This window comes from Rhinolophus hipposideros (genome assembly GCF_964194185.1).
Source record: "Rhinolophus hipposideros genome assembly, chromosome: 3".
NCBI classification, from domain to species: Eukaryota; Metazoa; Chordata; class Mammalia; order Chiroptera; family Rhinolophidae; genus Rhinolophus; species Rhinolophus hipposideros.
Window position 1 is genome coordinate 54,306,331 of NC_138049.1, and position 25,386 is coordinate 54,331,716.

A 25,386-nucleotide genomic window follows, 5' to 3' on the forward strand; every position below is an offset into this window, starting at 1 on the left:
TCTTCACAAAAGAGAGGCTGGCACGTGATGTCAGAGCCAGATTCCGGTGAGAAAGACAACCACATGGGGTTTGATCTGGCATGGGGAATTAGATCCCAAGCAGGGTACCAAGGGTCTCCATGAATGAGAGGGAGTCATGGTAGAGATAGAAAACTGGTTACATACAAAGGGGTGGATCAAACAATGTAATAAAAATAAAACAATCCAGCTTTCTCACTGTCAGAGATGAGAGTTACAAATATGGAAAGGGAAAACCAGTAGGAACTCTGTAATGTAAGATTAAATTCCATGACTGGTATGAACTATGGTTTTCAATATACATAATGTACAAATAAATATAAATGTAAAAATTTGTGTGAATATGTAAATGTGCACACACATACATATATATGCATACACGTACATACACATACATGTATATTCCCTATCTTTTCACAGGAGCAGCAACACCCAGTGCCAGTGAACAAACTTATTGCTCAGATATCGGTTTCTAAATATCATTTCTCACTAAAAGGAACCAAAGATCCTTTGAAAAGTAGTCAGTTCCAGAATGAGGCAACTAAAGTACAAGATGAGCCTGAAATATCTTGTTCTGTCAGAAAGTAAGGAAGTACTCAAAGAATGATGGGGACAAGTCAAAAGAGTAGAGAAACCAGCTTGAAGGGGTTCTCACTGGCCAAATCTGGTATAATTTGAACATTAAAATATATCATGATAGTATGGAATTTTAATCCGCCAAACAGCAAGACATCACAAATTCCTACTTCTAAAAATAAATGAATAAGCAAATTAGAAGTTTGAAGAAGAGGCTATTTACCTTGTTTCAAAATACCTCCACACAAATACTTATTAATCACAGGAGGGTAGAGTAACTTTACAATGGATAAGCCTGGCAAACACCACCTTAGTCAAGCAAACAAAGGAAACATCACCAGTGATGGGATAATCAAAATTGTGTTACCCAATAACATGCAATTAGAACAGTGTCACATCTTTGATCTTCCTGCCAAAAACGCATAACCTGAATCTAATCAGGAGGAAACATCAGGCAAATATGAATGGAGGGACATTCTACAAAGTAACTGTCATGTAATCCTCAAAAATTTAAAGTCATGATAGGAAAGAGTGAGGAACTGTTACAAACTGAAGGAGACTAAAAATAAGTGACACTAAATGTGACACATGATTCTGAAGTAAATCCTTTTGCTATAAAAGAACTAAATCCTCTTGCTATATACAGTGTTGAGAAAATTGGTAAAACTGGGATGGGGTATGAACATTCAATGCAATAATCTATCAATGTTAATTTTCTGACTTTAATGGCTGTATTCTTGTTATGTGGTGAAATGTTTTTCTGTATAGGAAATACACACTCAAGTATTCAGGAATGAGGGGTCGTCAGTTTGGCAACTTATCCTCAAACAGTTCAGGGTTTTTAAAAACTCCTTTTCATTATAGATCCAATGCTTTGTAACTTTGTGATTATTTCAAAAAACAATAGAAGATAAATTCATCAAGCTTTTTCTTCCAAAAAGAAAATTAATACATGTTCATTATAAGTGGTGAAAGCAAAGATGTATAAAGAAAGGTTAATCATCTTCCTCAATTCCTTCTCTGTCCCTATGCCCCTTAAAAACAATGTTACCATCCTGATATTTATACAAATACATTGAACATATAGAGGAAATTTACTATTAATGATCCTCTTGAAAAAGAAATCTCTAGATCACTGGAAATAGCAGAAATAAAAGGATACAAAACCATCATCATGTATATCCAGTTTAACAAATAAGGTGGCCCCCTTGGACTTTGAAATGCATAGCAAAATTCTAAAGTCTCTCTGCGATTACCCTTGGGTTTTCTCATAAATGGCACTGAATCATGTTCCCAAATACACTGAATAACTACATGAAAGCTTCTGAGGTTTGAAAAGAGAGAGAGGCTCACACCCTTCTTAAAATGTGGAAACCAGAATATAAGATACTATCCGAAGTGGGGTCTGGCCAGGACAATGTGGTGTGGTGCTCTCTCTTCCCACTTTCTAGAAGTCACTGTACACCTATTTCTATTAAGGAAGTCTTCTGTTACTTTCACTATTCTCCCAGCTGTATCACTCTGCAGATTCAAAATATACTGATTTCACTAAAATGTCTACCTTTTTTTGATACTGCTACTAAAACACAATAATCAACTCCTATCCTCCAAGTGTGATTGGAGGTGCTAAAAGATTTTTTTTCCTGTCATTCTCTTTTTGGATTCTTATTTTCTTATGCCAGTTTTACATCATCTCTAATTTAATCAGCATGACTTCATCCATGGCACTGATAGAACTAAAAAGATGTGTCTGAGGACAGAGTCCTCAGGCTTGTTCCTGGCAACCTCTCTTTTTAGTGTACAGGTACATTCATCTAACTAGATGAAAGTCCAGTTAAGGAAAACACCCTCCAACCCATATTTCCATATTTTGATAGCAAGAATTTTTTAAAAATATATTTATGTCAAGTGCCAAGCTAGAAAAAAGTCATACTATATCTGGCATATTCTACTGACCCATTAGTCTACTAACCCGAACAAGTTAAATGAAATAGTCTGTCACAGCTGATTATTAAGGCAATGCACTCTTACTGAAGCCTAGCAAACCTTGATTCTAAGTGCAACTATGTCAATGTTACATAATCTATTGAAAATCTTACCCAGTCTTCTTAGTAATCAAAGAAAAAGCAAATTAGAAAAGAAGTGGTTGTGCATCTTCTACCTCCCAGATGTTCAGAGTTTGTGGTAATACCTAGTGTCCTTGAAACTGCAAGGACGTCAAACTTTCATGCAAAGCAAGGTTGTCCTTCTTAATGGCAATCTGACTGAAGTATCTAAAATCTTGAAAATGTAGATTCGCTTTGTCCCAATAGCTTCTCTTCTGGGAATTTATCCTAAGGTCATCGGGATGTGCATAAAGATGTAGCTACTAGTATGTTCTCTCCTCATGTTTATAATGGGGTGGGGTAGGTAACATGCTATAAATACCAAAACAGAAAATTCATTGGATGTTTATCTATACAGTGCAATATTATGCAACGACTTAAAATTATATTGTAAAATGTTTACTGTCCTAAAATGGTGATCACAATTGGGCAAAAAAGGCAGGTTATAAAACAGAATATCTAATATGATCGATGTGTGTGTGTGTTATGTGTGTGTCTGTGTTATGAGGTACACATACAAATGACTAAAATGTATATATCAAAATAGGCAGATTGGTTGTCTATAGATGATGAAGTTCAAGAAAATATTTATCTCATTCTATTTGATGACCTGTATTTTCTAAATATTATTCAATACCCATATATTTTATAAAAAGAAATAGCAATACCAGCCACCGTCTATTCCTAAAAGAATGGCTGAAGCTACTAATACAGTACAAGTGACCTGTTTCCTTTTTCTCCTCTTACTCTCCATAGTATTACGTTCTAACTTGGTTGTAGTCTTTTCACATCCTGCTTCTTATACGAGTATGTATATTGGTATGATTTTATTTCCTTACTTAATTGAAAAGCCTTTGAATTCTGAGGCTAGATTTTAATTCCACATATCTCCACCACCATGAAACATATAATCGGACAATATGAAAACAGATAAACGAATAATTTGGAGGGGGGGCGGAATGAATGAATACATGAATGTCCTGAAGATTAAACAGGGATAAACATTTTTTCAGGAGAAAAATCCAGTAATAGTGTCCACAAGGGTGTTTGACACCCAAAAATGTTGCATGGGGCTCAGCCTTTCTGGAAAAAAGAAGGTTAGGCAGATCTGAACTAGCAGGCTTCTAAATTGCTAAAGAACAGGAAAATGAAGGGAGTGCTGTTAATGGGGTATTTATTGCCAGAGTCCAAGTGAGTCTTGCAGCCTAACTGCCTGCTAATCTGCTGCAACTCCTGTTTCCAGACAGGTGAGAGACAGACATTGGCTTCCTCTTGCCTCAGGTGTTTCCAGAATCGTCCCATTGATAAAGCTATGGGCTTGTGCATACACAGTGAGTATCCACACTTTCTTGCTTCATAGCAAGCTATTGTCAACCAAGGGAGAAAAAGCTCCACAATGAGTGCCTTATGACCAAGCACTTCAGCTCCCAAAAGATCTCTTTTATACCATAGCTCACTTCTCTTTTATGTTTCCAGCTCAAATTAAAAAATTGTTATTGTTAAATTTTCTAGGGGTTTGTTTTCTATTTTAGGCATCCTTATAAGACTCCAGTTCTAAGGGCAGGCATTTGGACCTTTCTGGCAGGGACTCCTGCCCTGGGCAAGCACACTTGATGATCACAGGGTACATGGTCCCTTCTCTCATGACCATCTGTTAGACTGGCTCTCAGCCCACTCACAAGCTCACTGAATTGTTTCACTAGGACACAGGTGCCAGGCTATCATGGGTCTACATGAGCAGCCCACATAATATAGCAAAATGTTCCTCTTGCCTTCAGGAAGATCCTCCCCCATGACAGACTTAAAGTAGTGTCACTACATGGCTTCTGAAGCTTGATTAAAGCCAGAGATGTGGGTAAGCCAAAGAAAATACTGTAAGACTCAATCCCTGAGCGATGAGTGGTCATAGAACAGAGCAACAGTGGTCGTGCTAGCTGTAGTGCAGGTGGAAGTGTGGGGTGGACAAGACTCCTAGGAATCTAGAAGGAAAGAAGGATAGAAGTCATCCCCCCAGATGTATGTAAAATCAAGGAAGGAAATATAAATTGTGTGTGTGTGACTGTGGCTTAACCTACAGCAGAGAGAACAGGTAACATGGACATGTGGAAGTAAGAGCCAAAAACATGAGTGCATGACCCAACTCTGACACTTGATGAGAACTTCAGCCGGCCTCCAAATCTCAGTGTTCTTAATGGTTAAATGGGGATGACAATACCATATGTCATTGTCACTATGATTATGTAACAATCACTCCAAAACTTAGTGGTTTAATCCCTTACATATGCTGTCTACAAGAGACTCATTTCAGATTGAAAGACACACACAGATGGAAAGGAAAGGGATGGCAAAATATATTTCATAAAAATAGAAATAAAAATAATAATAATAAATAAAAATCTGAAGTAGCAATACTTATATCAGACAAAATAGACTTTAAAACAAAGGCTAAAACAAGTGATAAAGAAGGACCCAGTAATCCCAATTCTGGGTATTTATCTGAAGACACCCAAAATGCTACTTTGAGGGGACATGCGCATCCGTATGTTCATTGCAGCACTGCTTACAATGGCCAAGATGTGGAGGCAGCCTGGGTGCCTGTCAATGGAAGAATGGATAAAGAGGAGGTGGTACATATACACAGTGAAATATTGCTTGGCCATGGAAGAGAATGGGTTCTTGTCATCTGCGGTGACATGAATGGACCTGGAGGGTACCGTGCTGAATGGAGTGTCAGACAGAGAAACACAGATGCAATGTGATTTTGCTTATATAATTTGTAGTTACAGAAGAGTCACAGGGATGTAAAATAAAGCTTAGGGAATATAGTAAACGATATGGCAATAACTATGCATAGAACCGGGTGGGTACTCGATTATAGTCAGGGGATCACTTCTTAACTTATATAAATGTCTAACCACTACCCTATACATCTGATATTAACATAAAATAATATTGAATGTTAACTGTAATTGAAAAATTAAAAAGAGGGGGAAAGGTGAAGGGGAATAGAAAATTTTAAAAGAAAGAAAAACACAGGGTTTTGATTAAAAATGGAGATTTGAATATATACAATTACCTCCACCCTATCAGAAACCCTATAAAACGAGAATGAAGAGGTGTTTTTAAGCATAAACCAACAAAGCAAAGGCAACAAAAGACAATGAAACAGCAATAAAATTTTGGAAGCAGACAATAGTTTAGTGGTTACCAGAGGGTAAGGGGAGTGGGGGGTGGGAGATGAGGGTAAGGAGGATCAAATATATGGTGATGGAAGGAGAACTGACTCGGTGGTGAACACACAATGGGATTTATAGATGATGTAATACAGAATTGTACACCTGAAATCTATGTAAATTTACTAACAATTGTCACCCCAATAAATTTAATAAATAAATAAAAAAGAAAGTGCATGCATGAATGATAACTGACCCAGTGGACTAGAGAAAGCTGAAACTCACGTCAGTAGTGGAAGAAACCAAAATGTACACTGATTTGTGTTGTAGAACTCCAGACATGCTCAGAGGAACAGGTACCAATGAAAGTGTAGTGAATAAGAGCTAATATCAGGATGGATGATTTAAGGCAGCTTAGACAGAACTTACACTTGGATTCCCCCCTTTCACGCCATATAGCTGGTGGCTGCCCCTCTCCCATCCTAGTAAAAAAAGGGAAGGGATAAGCTAGAGGGACTCTGTCTGCTCTGTGATACATTGGGGCAAAGTTGCAGATACAGTGTCTGTTGAAAACAGGGGATTAAGTCTATATACTGAAAGGTGAAGCACCCAAGCCACTTCTCCACTCAGTTCTCCAAATGCTGGCAACTTGGTTTTATACCCTTTAGGCAGGAGACTGGAAGGTTCTTCTCCAGAAGATCTGAGCAACCCAACAGAAAAGACCTAAACATACTGTTAGCCAAACATTCCTCCCAGGAAAGAGCTGAACTGGGCCACCCAGAAGGTAAGTCCACAAGTCCACAGCCCTTCTTTCTCCATACCCAGAACTTTTTGTTAGCTTTGTGGTTTCCCTGTTTTAAATATGAGAGGACTACTAAGGATCATGTAACATTAAGGAAAGCCAGAAACCAAAGGAACTCAGAAGAAACAATGACAATAAAGAATTCTTTTTTAAAAATAAGGTAAAAATAAACCTTTAGCTTAGTATCCTCAGAGGAATCAGAGAATATAATATAGTACCCACCCAAAAAGAACATGATGTTATAAAAACAATTCAGAGATTTTTCATGGAAAGTATTCTTGAAATTAAATGTTACAGCAGAAATAAAATTTTCAATAGAAGGGCTAAGGAATAAAATTTTCAATAGAATAGCTAAGGCTCAAAGGTGACATAATCTCCCAGAAAGTAAAGCAAAAAGTCAAAGAGATATAAAATATTAGAGAGAAGGTTAAATTAGTCCAGGAGGTCCAATATTCAAGTAATAGAAATTTCAGAAAGAGAGAATATAGAAAACAAAGGGAGAGAAAATTGTCAAAAATAATTCAAGAAAAATGCTCAGAACTGAAGGATAAGAGTTATCAAACTAAAAGGACCCACTAAGTGCTCAACACAATGGATTTTAAAAAGAAAGAAAGAAAGAAAGAAAGAAAGAAAGAAAGAAAGAAAGAAAGGAAGGAAGGAAGGAAGGAAGGGAAGGAAGGAAGGAAGGAAGGAAGGAAGGAAGGAAGGAAGGAAGGAAGAAAGGAAGGAAGGAAGGAAGGAAGAAAGAAAGAAAGAAAGAAAGAAAGAAAGAAAGAAAGAAAGAAAGAAAGAAAGAAAGAAAGAAAGAAAGAAAGAAAGAAAGAAAGAAAGAAAGAAAGAAAGAAAGAAACCTCAAGGCATATCAAAGAAATTTCAGGAAACTAGGAGCAAAAAGATTTTTTAAAGCATGAAGAGAAAAGTAGGGAAAATTAATTGAGCATTAGATTTTTTGACAGTAACGCTTGAAGCTACAGAACAACAGAGAAATGCTTTTGAGCTTCTAAGAGGAACATAGTCCCAACCTGGATTCACCCAGACAAATTATCAATAAAGTATGAAAAAGAAAAATACGCTTTTCAGATTCGCAGGCTTTCAAAAATAAACCACCCAAACAAACAAACAAACAAAAAACGTCCCATGCACTTTCTCAGGAAGCTACTAAGAGATGTGCCCCCTTCAAAATGAAGAAGTGAACCAAGAAACAGGAAGACATACACTCCAGGTCATGGAGATCCAGCTCAAGAAAGAATGAACTGGGCAAAGGCAATCCCGCGTACAATGGTGAGGGGATGTGTAGCCCAGACGAAGCAGTACAGAGATCCTAGGAGAGATGTCTTCAAGAAGGTAAAACAGAGAAAATATGTGATGTGTCTGGAAGTATTTAGAGAAACTTTAAACTTATGATAAAGGGATTAGGGATAAATTAGTGAAGAGCACATAAAAAAATAGTGAAGCAAATGAAAAGAGCAAACAATGAATAACTCCAAGAAAAAAGAAAGAGTACCGCCAAAAAGGAAATAAAATCATGATGTCTGTAATAGCTCAACTGGGAATAATATTGGTTTACATGGTCATAATAATATATAAACAGTGAATACTGAACTAACCAAAAACCTTAAAATGACTATGTTGAGAGGATGAAGGGAATGATAAGTAACTGAAAGGATGGCCATTCACAAAAACTAATCAATTAAAAGGCCAAATTCTTGTATTCGTCTGTGGTAAGACTATAAATAGTGCTTAAAACTGAAATAACATGCACATACAATATAAACATGATATTCACAAACATGGAGGTAAACATCAAAAGAAAAACAATTGAGGTTGTTGCATCCAAAGAACAGGATCGTAAAGAAGAGGTGGGGAGGTTGAAGGGAACTGCCGTTTTATTTAATAAACCTTACAGAACATTCTGAATGTGTAATTTACTCTGTACATCAAACTTTGCTATATATTACCTTTTTTAAATTAAGAGACAGAAAATGTATCTACATAGCTCCTTAACTTGAATAAAACTATTACTATATTTTTATACTTCCTTCCAGCCTCTGTGAATATATTCTCATATTTCTAACATATTTTACATGCTTATGAATTTTGTATCATGTCTTTTACTTAAACTATTTCAACAAATTGTTTCTACAGTCTTCCCATTATTTTAATAATTTCATCAAGTTATAATACAAATCAAGCAATAATCAAGTGCTAATTACAAATTTAATTTGCTTAGGATAGTGCTATGGATGGAATGTGTCCTCCCAAAATTCCTATGTTGGATTCTAATCACAAGGTGATGGTATCCCTAATGAGGCCTTTGGGAGGTAATTAGGTCAGGAAGGCAAAGCCCTCATAAATGGGATTAGTACTCTTATAAAGAGGCCTAGAAAGCTTTATTGCCTCTTTTACCATGTAAGGTTACAGTGAGAAGATGTCTATCTATGAGGAAGCAGTCTCTCCCCAGACCCAAATTTGCCAGTACCTTGATCTTGTACTTCCCCGCCTCTGGAACTGCAAGAAATTTGTTGTTTATAAGCCACCCAGCCTCTAGTATTTTATTACAGTAGGTCAAATGGACCAAAACAGGCAGATTTTCAGATATGAGACTTCCTGAGTCGAGAAGACTTAACATTTTTATAGTTCTTACACACTGTTTTGCATCAAATTTTTGAAAGAATATTTACTATCTAGATTAAGACAATAATATGTCTTTAGCTTACAGAAAACCACATCTATTCAGATTCCAAACATTTCATGGCTAACATGCTCAAAAACACAGCCACAAAACAATTTCAAGAAAGTAAACCATGAAACCTAATCAGAGAAATACAATAAAATTATTTATATGTTTGTAGTTGTCACAAAACAAATGGTATTTTTTGCAAAAATGTAATATTTTTCAAGGTATCAAAATAGACTTATTTCACTTAAGTTGAAACCCACTTCTTTCTTCAAAAACCAACAAAGGAGATTCATCAATCTCCTTCGATAGTTCTCCAGTTGCTTATCAAAGATTCCCACTAACGGTTGTCCTAATCCAGGTCTGTGTGTTAAACTGCTTTTCGTATGGACAGAAAAGAGTCTGTCCTCTACCAGGGAAATGTAGAGAGAGTGACATTTGAGGACTACCACAGGGATTGACTTTTCCCTGCTTCTATAGACATTGTGAGACCCCAGGGTAAGAGTAGAAGTCGGAAACCACATACCACACATCCAAATAGTTAACACTTTTAAATGATGCTAACACATTGTTAAATAAAGTATGGTCTATATTCCCACATCGTTAAATGTAACATCAAAACAAACTGGAAAGCCAGGTTCAAATTTAGAATTCACAGACCCCTCAGAACTCTGCAACAAAATATGGTGCTGAAAAAAAGAGCAGACACCCAGCCCACAGTCAACCCTCCTTTCCTTCTCACACCCAGACAGCTCTCACATACACACCATGCACTCCAGCCACCATGTCCAGGCATGGACCTCCACCACCCCAAACAATACCCTGGCCATCTTTTGAGCAAAATAACAGCAGGATCCATGCCTGGAAGAATGAAACCAGGGAACAGGCCTACACATTCCCTAGAAGCAGGACCAGGCTGTTTACACAGGGAATTTCTGGGAGAACCAGGCTTTGGACAGGCATCTCTGCTTGGCCCCCAAAGACTCCTTGTCCTGGGGAGAGGGACAAGGCCAGAGGAAGATCAGAGCTGATGTCTCTAAAACACAAGTACAGAGTAGACAATCATCTCATTGTGGTCCAGTGACAGTACTGCCAACATATGTGATTCTTACCTTTAAAGACATTTCTCTCTGGATTAAAATATTGTTCTCAGAAAGCATGAATCAGGGATCTTTGCTCTTTCTCCCTAACCTTTCATGACTATGAGTACATCTTTAGGATCAATTTACCTGACTGCTTGGTTATTACCCAAGAAATCAGAAAGAGGACTTTGAGAGAGGATATACAAAAGAAAGGGCTACCTGAGAAGCCAGGCCAGGGGGCACCTGGGCAGAAGGGTGTAGCCTGAGCAATCTGGGCTGCAGGAAAGGAAAAAGAGAGCTTTGAACACAGGCCCTGCCCCACTAATCTCCTCCTGACTGCCCTGGGAGATGTAAGCCAACAAGAAAGAGGAAGAGAGAAATGGAATTGGGAAATGGGAGAAACCTTGCCTGCCTATGTCCAGATTTTCATTTGACATCAGCCCGTACAGCAGGTCTACCTTCTACATGAATAAACTACATGGCCAATTACAGCAGGGCTACAAAACAACATCTTTCAAAACCCATATATTTAAAGACAATAATGGCATCGGTTCCATTTCTATTTTTCAAGAATATCAATACTTGAAATATTAATCTAAATAATTTCTCCAATAAAACAGAATGATTTGAGAGCCTGTGGATATGAGCAAGATCAATTGTGAATACTGTCACTGAAGTCCTACTCAGTCATTTATCATTTAGCTAAACACCAATCGTTACCTTGAGGTTTTGACTATTATGCAGCTTTAGATGCTTCCATTCTTAATCATATAGCATTTAATTTATAAATAAAGACCAGTTAAAAACAAGAAGCATAAGGGTTACTGCCATGGAATACAAGTTGATATAAGGAGCATTAAAATGAAAACGTAATTATGCAAAGATGATTTTTACCCAATTGATAAGTTGCAACCATTTGTTTATAATTTTCAAAAAAACACATCAAGATGCTTCTAAAATTTGAAAGTATAATGCCAAAGGGATAAAATACAGTAACTATCAATTTGTCTTTGCATTTGTTGGAAATAAAGACTAACCACCTGATAGATGTGCTCTTTGAATTGGAAAGCTTGCAAGAAACAGCCTAAAGAATTCTCTTATTTTATCTCTTAGAAATACAATGAAAACTATGAAAAATAAAGAATTTTAAGTCCAAAATACAAAAATTATAAGTCATAAATGCAATTTTATCTATCTTGATACCTTAAGATAATAAAATTAGACTTTTATATCCAAGTAAATATATATTAAGTACCTGAAGCCAAAAGTAATATATCATTTCTTGATTTGTCAATACATTATTTTTTTGTTACATAATTATTTTAAAGTAAATTTATCCACACGTACTACATAAAAAAGAAGAAAGATGTCAAATTTTTTTCTTTACATAATATAAAACCCTTAGGATTGAATTTTAAATGAACTTTATAATCTAATCTGAAATAATGCTCCATTAAATTAAAACATTTTTACTTAAAATCATTTCTGTAGAATATCCATCAAAAATAACAAAAAAATTTTGAAGTTCTTGAGGGGATTTACCAGATTATAAGTGACTGTGAAAGGGACTCATAAACCAAAAATATTCAGGAGACAGTGGGTTATAGGGTTATAGGGCTTATAGATTTATAGGGTTAATATCAAGGCTTCTAGAAACCCTAGCACTATCTGCTGGCTGCAATCTGAAAGTCCTTTAATAGTGACAAAGTCTTTTTGTCCACCATTAGAGTCATATGCAGTCAGACAGAATTGGCTTCTGATTAAACTCACCAAGCTTCAGTTTCTACATTTATAAAGTGAGGATAATAGTGACTCTTTCCCAAGATTGTTATACTCATTAAGGTAACAAATGGAAGTGACCAGTACAGTGAATAGACATACGGTCAGCATTCAATAAATTGCAGATGTGTGTGTATAACATTTATACATTTAGATGCAGATCCCCAGGAAAAGAAACACCAATTCAAATTCTCACTATGATATAATTAACTGCTATCAGCTGATTTTATTGAGAAGCTAGGAAAGCAAAAACTTTAGAAGAGGAAGATCTTACTCGTAGAGAGGAAAAGGCACAAAAAGTGAAGACAAAATAAAATAAGCCAAAAATACACTTTGCCTAATGTATGTTTAGGATAAACAAAATATCTGCAAGAAACATAAATGTATTTGCCGCCCTCTGAACCAGCATGAACCCAGGGAGCTGGCACCCAGGAAGGAGTCTAACATAATAAGACATGAGAAGAAAATATTGAGTCAGAACCAAATTCCAAAAAGTTGCTGCCATGTAATACAATCACCAACTAAATACAACTAACTAAATACAATCACAGAGCCACAGTCTAGTGTAGCTGAAAGACCACCTCACCGGCTCTAATGTTTTGCAAAACGCAAAATAAAGAGCCTAGGTGACCTGTCTAAGGTCGCACCCTATTAGAGTTAAAGGCCAAAGTTGAATTAGGATTTCCAGTTCAGTGCCCTTTCTTGTTTGCAAAAAAAAAAAGAAGAAGAAGAAGCTTGTGTGTATGTCAAGGAAAAAGGGGAGTGACATGGGACAGTTTCTGGAGTGGACAGGCAAACAATGTGTTCTTGGCTAGCAACAAATTCCAAGATTGTCAGAGCAGAAAGACTTTCTCCTAAGAACAGAAAAAATGATGCATTCTTCCTCCTACAGAAGGCAGTTAGAGAGCAAGACATCCTAGCTGCCTAAATGACCACAGCTTTCAGATATATTTTCCACCTACCCTTCAGAATGGAAATGAGCCCACATCCCTTCCTCGGAAGAGTTAAGCACAGAATCATCACTCAAATGGAGCAAGCAGCTTGCAGAATGGTACAATGAGTTGGTTCCTTAGTAAATAGATTGAACATTATCACTCTACTCCATACCCTCAATGGAACTCCATCCCATGAATGGAATGGTATATTACAACTGGCATAAAATAGGCCACCACTTTAGTTACAACACAGGATTGTCCAAATAAACAAGCATTAATCACACACATTATGTAGAACATAATGCTTCAGAGAGCTTCCAAAAGCAGCTCCAAATGAACTCTACCAAATTATAGCATCTGACAGCTGTTCCGTAACCTGTGGGACATGAGTTGGTGGTCTCAGTCCAGTTCCTAGCGGACAGGTGTCCAAAGCACAAAAACTACCCTCACAATTGGGCCTAATTAGCAACATGGTTGTTACAGCCGCAGTAAAACCTGGAGTCCGTGTCATCGCCATGCTGTTGGAGGCTTGTCTTGACATCAGGTGGCATGTGCTGAAGGCTTAGTGCAGAAACACTCACAATGGTGCCTGCACAAACTGTCGTTGCTTCAGGAGAAACAGAACTGTGTCCAGAAATGGCTCTCTGCCTCTCCCCTGATTCTCCCAAGCCAAAGATGTGAGAGACATTGAAGGAGTTTTGGGCACTGTTTTAATCCATGAAATGAGCATGTTTGTAACACCTACAGGGCTGTAAACACCCACCTTTCATCAGAGCAATACATCCATCTATCACACAAAAAGTCAGATTTCCCGGGATTCCCAATCATTTCCCAAAATCTTTCCCTTCATCTCATTGCCTATTTGAAACCTGCCTGCTTCTTTGGACATGGCCTCCCCTGCAGACCTCCCAAATTGCAGCTGTTGTTCTTCAAGACTCTACATACTTCAGCACCAGGTAATGGAGAAGGATTCTCCTTATTCCTAAATGTCACTTCCAGGCCATTCTTTCCTTACCTTTTCAAATTTCTTTTTCTCTGCACCCAAAGCAGTCAGCTCTGCTCCTATTTATTGACCTTCCATTTAATCTTCTTGTTCAGAAAAGATGGTAATTCCTGGCTGACAGTCTTCCTCATTTACCCTCTCTTCTGATATCATCAGTGGTGATTTCAACACTGACTTGGGTGAACCACAAATACTCTGGCTTCTTAGTTTCTTATCTTTCTCACCCCAATGATTGTTTTCTCCTCAACGCCATAGCCATCCACTCCATGGTTATCCTCCAGACCTAGTCATTACCAGAAACTGCACCATCTCCAAAAATCTCAATTCAAATACTACTTTCTTGGACTACACACAACCAGTCATTCCTAACTCATTTTGTCACAGAGCCCTTTTTTACATCTCTCCTGCAGACCAATCCCCTGGATCACAGCTTTCTCACTATTCATTGATTCTACTTCTTTTCTCTTTTCTCATGTCATTATTGGCACCTCCTTTTCCTTTTTATGTCCAATGAAATATCAAGTCCTGCCCACTCTATCTCTAAATTATATTTACTTATTTCTTATTCACCATTATATCCCCAGTTTCTGATTCACCATATAGACTCAACAGCACTTGCTGAATGAGTGAAGTATTAAAAATAAGTGCTGGGGAGTTTCACTTCTATGCTTAGGACATAGAAGCACAAGACAATGGGAAAAAAATGGATCATCTATAAAAGCATAAGTACTCCCCTAGCAGAGAGCTAAAGTTGCTAGCAAGGAAAGTAAATTGAATTCCAAAAAAGAACAAAACCAAAAAGAAATAGGACACATATATTATTTTACCTGTGGCAGAACACAGGAGAGAAAAATGTCTGCCACAGAAGTAGATAATAACTCAGCTAAAGTGTTTATTTATTAGCCAAATGTGGGCTACCAGGACAATGTGGTGTAGGTAGGAGGTCCAGATAAAAGGGGAATTGGCACTTATTTATAAGATTTTTCCACAGGCCTCCACCAGGTGCTTATAACAAAGCTTGGGGGCAGGGTAGGAAACTAGACAAAGCCCCCCTCAGTGGGCCAGGTGTAAAGGAGATGATTATCAGGAATCCCTCTCCCTCCCAGGACCAATCAGAGACACAAGGCAGAATTTGTCTTCCAAACTCTGGAAGGAAGGAAGGAGGAAGGGCAGGAATATTAGAAAACACAAACCCTGTGTCCCAAGCACACAGAGCCTGCTAAGACTAAGAATAGGCCAGAACAACAACACTCTAGTGACCCCAACACAAGTATAACACTAAGTAACAAGCATCATCAGTCTACCATTAGGGAAGGAGTAAAAGTTTGGAGAGCTTCCCCTCTTTGGTGATGAGTGGCTGAAAGCTTAAGGGTGAAAAAGAAACACTGATTTTTTTTGTTAAACCCACCCAGTCCCCATTCTATGCACAAAGAAACAACTGCCAAATACTGGAGGAATTTAAGCTTGTGGTTCACTGAAGGTAATAATAGCCATAACAAAACCCCTAACCATCTCAACTTCTAACTAAAGTAACTCAACCCCATATTAACAGCTTGACAGAAAAAGAGGCATACCCATTTTTTTGCAAAAATGCCATTTACTCTAGTCTTCTATGTATGTCTATATACAATATTTAGCAATCACATAAAAACACCAAAACAAACACAAAATCAAGGGAAAAAGCAGCCTGTTGTCAAGAAATAAAGCAATCAACAAAACCAGACTCAAGGCTGATCCAGACATTGAAATACTTCCAGTTATGATTAATATGTTAAAGGTTCTAGTGCAAAAAGTGAACATATTCATAAAGAGATTGAAATTTCAGTAGAGAGGTACGAACTATAAAAGTCAAATGGAAAGGATAGAAATGAAAATTTGGCACCCAAAATGAAGAATATCTTCAATAAACTAATCAGCAGATCAAACAGAGCTGAATGAAAAAAGAATTGGTAAACTTAAATATAGATTAATAGAAATTATTCAAACGAGAGAGAGAGAGAGAGAATGAGAGAGAGAGACAGAGAGAGAGAAAGAGGAAACCAAGTGCTGTAGGACAACACCAAATGTTCTAACATGCATTTCTTGAGAGTCCCAAAAGGAAAAGAGAGAAAGAATAGGGAAGAAAAAATGTGAAAAGATAATGACTGAAGGGTTAGCATGAAGAGGTTTCTATTTGGTGATGAAACAGTTCTGTATCCTGATTCTAATGTCGGTTACACAAATCAATTCATGTCATAAATGTGATAGAAATACAGAGCAAAAAAAGTGCAAAACTGGCAGAATCCAAATAAGATCTGTAGTTTATTTAAGAATATTATACCAATGTCAATTTCCCAGTTTTGATAATATTATGATTATTTAGGATGTTATCATTGGAGGAAGCTGTGTGAAGGATACATGGGAAATCACCTATATTTTGCAACTTCCTGTGAGTCTAAAATTATTTCAAAATAAAACAAAATTTTAATGATAATGACCAAAAATAATAAAGGAAAACAAATGACCAATACAATAAACCCAGAGAATTTCAAGCAGGATAAATAACACTACACTCACACACACACTTAGAAACATCATATTCAAAGTACTGAAAACAAAAGATAAAAAAGGGGGGGAAAGCAGGATGTAGTTAAATACCCTTATCTATTTAAAGGCTGGTTTTCTTCTTTATATGATATTCAGCTTGGTGTTAGTTAATCTTGATTTTTTTTCCAAGAAGGAATAAAATTTAGTTCAAGCAAAACAGAAATGAAAAAAAAAAACAAAATGTTACATAGAGAGCAAAAAAAATAAGATTTCCATAAAAAATTATGCAAGTAATTTCCGGTCAAGATGGCAGAGTAGGTAAATGCTATGCTCACCTACTTTCAGGACCACATCAGTTACAACTAAACCACAGAACAACCATTATTGTGAATTGCCTGAAGTCTAGCTGAACCAAAGTCATACAACTACACAGATACAGAAGAAGCCACCTCGAGACTGGTAGGAAGGTGTGAGGACAAAGCCCCAAAAAGCAGTTTCCAGGCTCTCGGCCTCACATAGAAAGGTGCTGGCTCAGATAGTAAATGGCCATTAACTGTAATCAGATGGCCATCAGCTGTGACTAGTTCACCGTCAGCTGTAACCCGTAAGCTATTGGCCACTAATATAACTGCTGTGGCTACACTAACAGAAAATGGAGGCTAGCAAGAAGATGGTGGCTGGCAAGAGTGGATTGCAGTTAGCATGGCGGGTTGCGGACAGTGTTGCTCCTGTTTCCTGTGTCTCCAACCCAGCCTCCAGCAAGAATATAGTGGTATGACTCCCCCATCTATGGCTCCGTGTGTGTTCCTTTTTGGCCTCACCATATCCTGCGTTCTTATGTGGGGAGGGGGAGCAGAGACCCCACAGGCCGCCCCGCGTGACAAATGGTGCAGCGAGCAGGGTCCCCTGCACAACAACATATCATAATTAAAATGCCAAACGTTAAAGACAAAGAAAGAATCTTAAAAGCATCAAGAGAAAGGCAATTAGTTACTCACAAGGGAGGTCTCATAAGACTGTCAACTAATTTCTAAACAGAAACTTTACAGGCCAGAAAAAATTGACATGAAATATTCAAGTAATGAAAACTAACTTACAACCAAGATAACTGTACCTAGCAAAGCTATCATTTAGAATCCAAGGAGCTTCTCAGACAAGAAAAAGCTGAAGGAGTTCCTCACCACCAAACCTGTATTACAAGGAATGATAAAGGGACTTCTTTAAGGCAAAAAATAAAAAGAAGAAGAAAATCAAAAATACAAATAATAAAATGTCAATAACTATGTATCTATCAACAATTATTTTATTTTTTTTTTTATTAATTAATTTATTTATTAGTTTCAGGTGTACAAAACAAGGTAATACTTAGACGTTCATCATTTATATCCCTCATACTGTGAACCCCCCTCCCCCCATCCACTATCCCTCCGACCTCACACTGAACCATCACATTATATATATAACATTATAGTTGGCATTCATTAATGTTTAGCTTCTGATGTACAATGCCATGATCAGGTATCCACAGTATCCCTGAGGTGGTCTCCCAAATAGGACGCATGTCCATCGGATACCCAACAAAATCTTTACAACATTATAGAATACCTTCCCCAAATTAATTTTCAAAAGAAAAACCCTGAGGCCATCTTGTGGTTACCAGCTGCTTCCAAATCCCTTCACCTTTCCCCTTATCCCCAACCCCCTCCCACACACCCATCTAACCACTCTCGGTTTTTTCTCTGCGTCCCCAAAACTGACTCTGATTAGTTCATTCATAGTCTTTTCTTTAGATTCCATATATAAGTGAGATCATATGGTACCTGTCTTTCTCTTTCTGACTTATTTCACTTAACATAATGTTCTCTAGATCCATCCATGTTGCTGCAAATGATAAGATTTCTTTCTTCTTTATGGCTGCGTAATACTCCATTGTATAAATGTACCACAGCTTCTTAATCCAGTCATCTACCGATGGGCATTTTGGTTGTTTCCATATCTTGGCTATTGTGTAAAGTGCTGCAATAAACATAGGAGTGCATACAGATTTTTGAATTGGAGTTTTGGATTTCTCCGGGTAGATGCCTAGGAGTGGAATTACTGGATCATAGGGTAGTTCCATTTTCAGATTCCTGAGATACCTCCATACTGTTTTCCATAGTGGCTGCACTAATCTGCAGTCCCACCAACAGTGCACTAGCGTTCCCTTTTCTCCACATCCGCGCCAGCATTTGTTATCAACAATTATTTTAAATGTAAATGGATTAAATGCTACAATCGAAAGACACAGGGTGGCTGAATGGATACAAAAACAAGACCCTTAGATATGCTGCCTACAAGAGACTCACTTCAGATCAAAAGACATAGACAGACTGAAAGTAAAGGAATGAGAAAAAGATATTTCATGAACATAGAAACCAAAAAAAAAGAAAAAAAAGAAAAAGTCTGTGTTAGTAACTCTTATATCAGACAAAATAGACTTTTTTAAAAAAGGCTATAACAAGAGACAAAGAAGGACCCAGTGATCCCACTTCTGGGTATTTATCTGAAGAAACCCAAAATTCTACTTTGAAGTGACATGTGCATCCATATATTCATTGCAGCACTGTTTACAATGGCCAAGATGTGGAGGCAGCCTGGGTGTCTATCGATGGATGAATGGATAAAGAGTAGGTGATACATAGATACAATGGAGTATTGCTCACCTATGGAAGGAAACGGGTTCTCACCATCTCCAGGGGCACGGATGGACCTGGAGGGTATTGTGCTGAGTGAGGCATGTCAGACAGAGCAAGACAGGTGCAATGTGATTTCTCTTATATGTGGAATCTAAACAACAAAATAAACAAACAAACAAACAAAACAGAAACAAACTCATAGATACAGAGGACATTTTGATGGTTGCCAGAGAGGAGGGGGGTTGGGAATGTGTGCAAAAGGGGAAGGGATTAAGAAGTACAAATTGGTTGTTACACAGTAGTCATGGGGATGTAGGGTATAGTATAAGGAATATAGTCAATAATGTAATAACTATATATGGTGTCAGATGGGTACTAGATTTATTGGGGGACAGATGGGAGAGGGGTTGGGGGACAGGGTGAAAAAGGTGAAGGCGTTAAGAAGTACAAATTGGTAGTTACAAAATAGTCATGAGGATGTAAAGCATAGGAAATATAGTCAATAATATGGTAATAACTATATATAGTGCCAGGTGGGTACTAGACTAGTCAGGGGGATCACTTCTTAAATTATATAAATGTCTAACCACTATGCTGTACATCTGAAATTAATGTAAAATAATGTTGAATATCAACTGTAATTGAAAAAGGTGGGGGAGGAAAGGGGAATAAGAGTTTCAAATTTCCAGGTATAAAACAAGTCATGAGGATGTAATGTACAGCATAGGGAATATAATCAATAATATTGTGATTGCATAGTATGGTATCAGATGGTTGCTGGACTTATGGTGATCACTTTTTTAGGTATATAAATGTTAAATAATTATTGGGTACACCTGAAACTAATGTAATATTGTATGTTAGCTAAATTTTAATAAAAATATTTGTAAAAATTATGCATCAGCTATGGAGAAAGTGCTTTAAAATGCTAAAAAAAAAAAAATCAACCCAGAATTCTAGACCCAAACAGAATCTTTCAAAATTGAAGGTGAAATAAAAATTTTTTCATACAAATGAAATCTACAAAATTCATTGCCAGCCTACTCACACTATAAGAAATGTTAAAGATCGTCTGTTTAGGTCTTTGATCCATTTTGAATTAATTTTGGTACATGGTGACAGATAGGTAGATGAGGGTAAAGGGAATCAAATATATGGTGTTGGAAAGAGAACTGATTCTGGGTGGTGAACACACAGTGTGATATACAGATGATGAATTACAAAAATGTACACCTGAAATTTATGTAACTTTACTAACAATTGTCACCCCAATAAACTCTAATTTAAAAAAAAATTTAAATATCAAAAAAAAGAAACATTAAAGAAAGTTCTTTGGTCGAAAATAATATTAATAATAATAATAATAATAACAGACAGAAACCTGTATTTACAAAAACAAAGAGCCTGGAAATGCCATAAATACAGGTAAACATAACATTCATTGTTTTCTTATTTTTAATTAGTATAAAATATAATTGACTAAGCAAAAATAGTTACAATGTGTTATGGGCCTATAACATTTGTAGATGTACAATGTATTACATTAATAGCATACAACATGGGAAAGAGGAAATGAAGTTTACTGTTAAAAGTTTCTTATCCTATACCTTATACTACATTATTTGAAGGTAGACTGTTATATGTTAAAAATGCATGTTGTAAACCACAGGGATGCCACTATTTAAAAAAAGAGCTAATTAGTAAGCCAATTGCAGAGATAAAATGGAATCATAAAAGAAGGCAGGAAAAGAAAAAATGAACAAAAAAGATGAGGCAATTAGAAAATAACTACAAGTGATATTTTAAGTCTAACTTATAAGTAATGTAATTAAATGTAAAAGATCTAAACCCTCCAATTAAAAGATAGAGATTGTCATATTGGATTTAAAAAACAAGACTTACTATCTATAAGAAACTTAACTATAAATAGCTATTCTATAAAAAGACATAAATAGCTTAAAAGTAAAGGGATCTAAAAGAATATGTCAAGCAAATACATCAAAAGAAAGATGAGTGGTTATATTTATACCAGTGACAAAGTAGATTTCAGAACAAATAATACTACAAATATTTCCCAAACTTTTACCGGGTTTCCCCAAAAATTAGACCGGTCCTTATATTAATTTTTCCTCCAAAAGATGCAGTAGGGCTTATGTTCAGGGGATGTCATGCTGAAGAATCATGCCAGGGCTTATTTTCCGGTTAGGTCTTATTTTCAGGGAAACACGGTAGCAAACTGAATCCAGCTACACATGCAACAGATACCCCATCATGAACAAATGGGGTTTATCTCGGGTATGCAAAGTTGGCTTAACGTTAGAAAGTCAATCAATTCAATTCACCGTTATCAACTGACTAAAAGCAAAAATCAATACAGGAAAAGATTTGACAAAATTCAATATCATTTCATGACAAAAATTCTCAGCAAACTAAAAATAGAAGGAAACTTTCTCATCCCTATAAAGGGCATTTACAAAAATTCACAGTTGACATCAAACTTAAAGGCAAAATACTAACAGATTTCTTCTGAGATCAGGAACAAGGTACAAATTTTTGCTCTCACCACTCTTACGCAACATTTTACTGGAAGTCCTATGCAGTGCATTAAGAAAAGAAAAATATGCATACAGATTGGAAAGGAATAAGTAAAACAGTCTTTATTCATAAACATCATAATTGTCTAGATAAAAAAATCCCAAAGAACCTATAAAGGCACTAGAACTAAAGATTTCAGGGTACAAGGTCAATATTGAAAACTCAATTGCATTTCTGTGTACATATTCAATAAAATATTAAAATTAAATTTTTAAGTACCATTTAATATAGCGTCAAAAATCATGGAATACTTAAGTGTAAATTCAATAAAATATATGCAAGACTTTTCAGCTGAAAACTGTAAAACACTGAAGAGAGAAATGAGTGAAGACCTAAATTTAATTTAAAAAATTAATTTAAAAAAAATTAAAAAACAAATATCAGTGTTCATGGATCAAAAAATGCAATATTGTTAAGATGTCAGTTCTCCCAATTTGATTTATATATTCAATGCAATCTCAATAAAAATCCCAGCAGTGTTTTTTCATTTTTGCATTTTTTGTTTTGTAGAAATTGATGAGATAATTCCAAACTTACATGAAGAAGGAAAGGTCCTAGAATATCCAAACAGTTGTGAAAAATAAAAACGAAGGACAGCCACATTTTCATTGCTGTCACTGAGCTGTGAAAAGCTACTCATCCTGTGTTAGCAAAGAAATGTCTGAAATTGTAGCAAAATAAGATTGTATACAGAATTTGCAGTCAATTATAATTGACAGTACATTAAGCTTAGGTATACCAGATAAAAGTATTACAAGTATATGCCACCACGCTCATTCTCCCTTCAGCAACCATAACAATAACTTCCAAAATCATTCTTTCCTCTTGCATCTATAAACAATTATCATCTTTTTGTTAAACTCTAATTGCTCTTCTTACACAGCTGTGCCACTGTACAGCTCAAGAAAGAGGGCCCAAGTGTTAAGACAGTTGTTAATAAAATAATGCCATAACAAACTGAAAGTGTCTGGGGAGCTCAAGAAAAAAAGGCTGGCCCATATCCTTTCAGAAAACCAAACCATAGACTATATCTTAAATCTGAGTTTCTCCATTCTTTTCTCTTACATACAAATACATATTGGGAGGCACAAGAATAGAGGTGAAGAACATGGCCTCTTGAGTTATACTTCATGGTTTGAATTCCAGCTTTTCCACTGACAGCTGTGAGACGGGCATGTTACTCAACTTCTGTACTCAGTTTCCTCATCTATAAAATAGGACTAGTAAACAATTATACTACTGTGAGGATTACATGGCTTAACATCTATAAAGAGCTTAGAAAACTACCTTGCATATATGAAATGCTCAATATGTATTAGATAAACAATATGTATTGTTTTTATTTATTGTTGTATATCTTCCCTTTACCAGTTTGTTTTGTTTTTCAAAACAAATTTTTAACTCACATCCTCAGTGAATGGCAAAGCTGAGCAATAGTGTTCAATTCCACACAAACTACCTACTAAAACTTTAACATCACTATGTCCAAAGAAAAGATTTTATTTTTTTTAATAAAATAGTTGCAAAATGCTGGTGATATTCATTGAAAATCTCAGGTCAGTTCTAAACCTTAGAATTTTTCACCCTTCAAAGTGATACAATATAGGACGACAACATTCCTATCCCTTTCTACTTGAGAAACTCCAAAAACTGTCCCAGAAATATCTTGACATGTTGGAAGTTTTCAGCTTCAGAAAATCAAATGTTCTACAGTGGAGGATTGAGATATCTATAAATTTGACATGAAATTACTTCACTTAGTATAGAAGAAAAATAATCTTTAAGAAGAAAAGCCCGAGATGAAATAGTCCCTATATATTTAACCCAGATTTAGTCTTTATTTGTATGCCCCACAATTATACAACTTATTTGACAAATCCAGTAATCAACAATGTGTTTTCCACACTGAATCAGTTTAGCTACTTCTGTGTGCCAGGAACTGAATCCCTGACCAATAGTGGATTAAAAACAAGCACATTTGATTTTTTACAAAAAGGCCATAAGTAAGTGGCTTACTCCTTCCTTACTCTCCATCAACCTCAGCAGGCTTTTCCATCCTCAGTCTTGTAACTTCATGGCCACAAGATGGCTGCCTCAGCTCCAGATTATAAACTCATGTAGCATATTCAAAGGAGGGAAGGGAAGGAGACTCTCCTTGGGCAATCTATCTTTTCCTGAAGCACCCCTCACCCATCCCGGCAGACATAACCTTACGTCTCATTGGGCAGAACTAGATTATATGGCTAACTCTTACTTATAAGAAAATATGGGAAAGTAAGTTGTCTAGTATTCTCAGCCTTTTTCATGGGACTCCTTCCATGAAAAGGAGGAAGGAGAATGCCTATTGAGTATGCAACATTAGCATCTACCATTCATGCTTATAATGTCCTTTCCCTGACTTTCCTTCTGTAAAATTCTTAATCATTCTTTAAAACACATCTGTTACTCTCTTGGCAAACCTCCTCTGTCCCAGGCCTAGGCAGTGTTGGGTGATCATTCCTAAGCAATCTACATTTCTGTGTACACGTGTACATGAATGTATAGCCACTTTGCATTGTGACTGTCATTAATATTTCTTCCCCACTACAGAGTAAACCTCTGCATTGGGAAACAGATATCTTAACCACTTTACCCCCAAATGTCAATGGCAGTATGGTTGAAAAAAATAATTAGACTCAATGACTTAAACTATGATGATGAAATCATTCCAAAACGATCACACAGATATTGTGCTAGATTGGGCAGCATATAAAAATCACCAAATAATTCTCTGAAAGAAACAAAAGAAATTAAATGTAAAGGCAAATTGATTGTGTTGTGAATCACTAGAAGTCACTCTTTTTCAATGGGATTTTGTCTGGAATAATAGACCAAAAAAGAACATCCAGCGTCAGCCCTGACTCTACCACAGGAACAGGGCTTTCAGAACTTCAGAATGTTACCCTAATAATGCCTGGGTACATAATACAGGCTTCAGTCCCTGATGTCTTAGAGAAGGAATATTAAACACTCCTAGAGCCCTGAAAGCAATGACCAACCCACTATCACAAAGAATCCAAGAGTCATTCCAGATCTGGGACAGGAAAAAATGCAGGATCAACCTGCAATCTCTTGTCCTACCAGATAGAAGAGAAGCAATCAAAGACTCCTAGGGTCATGTCAAAAGAACCCAGGATCCAACTTGAAATGACTCACTGTCCAAATATGACACAATTTGAACATGAGTAAGAATAATAATTGTAATAAATTGAAACTTCCTTCAAATGTGTTTAGAATCACAAATTCCCAATGATACTTTAAATTAGTCATTTCATTATTGGGAAAATTGATTGGAAAAGAATCAAGAATTTATCCTGCCTTTCTTACACCATTCTTTTTCAAATATCACATTTTGTATTTCAGAGAGGAGGTATTAAGCATTCATGTCATAAGTTTATTTA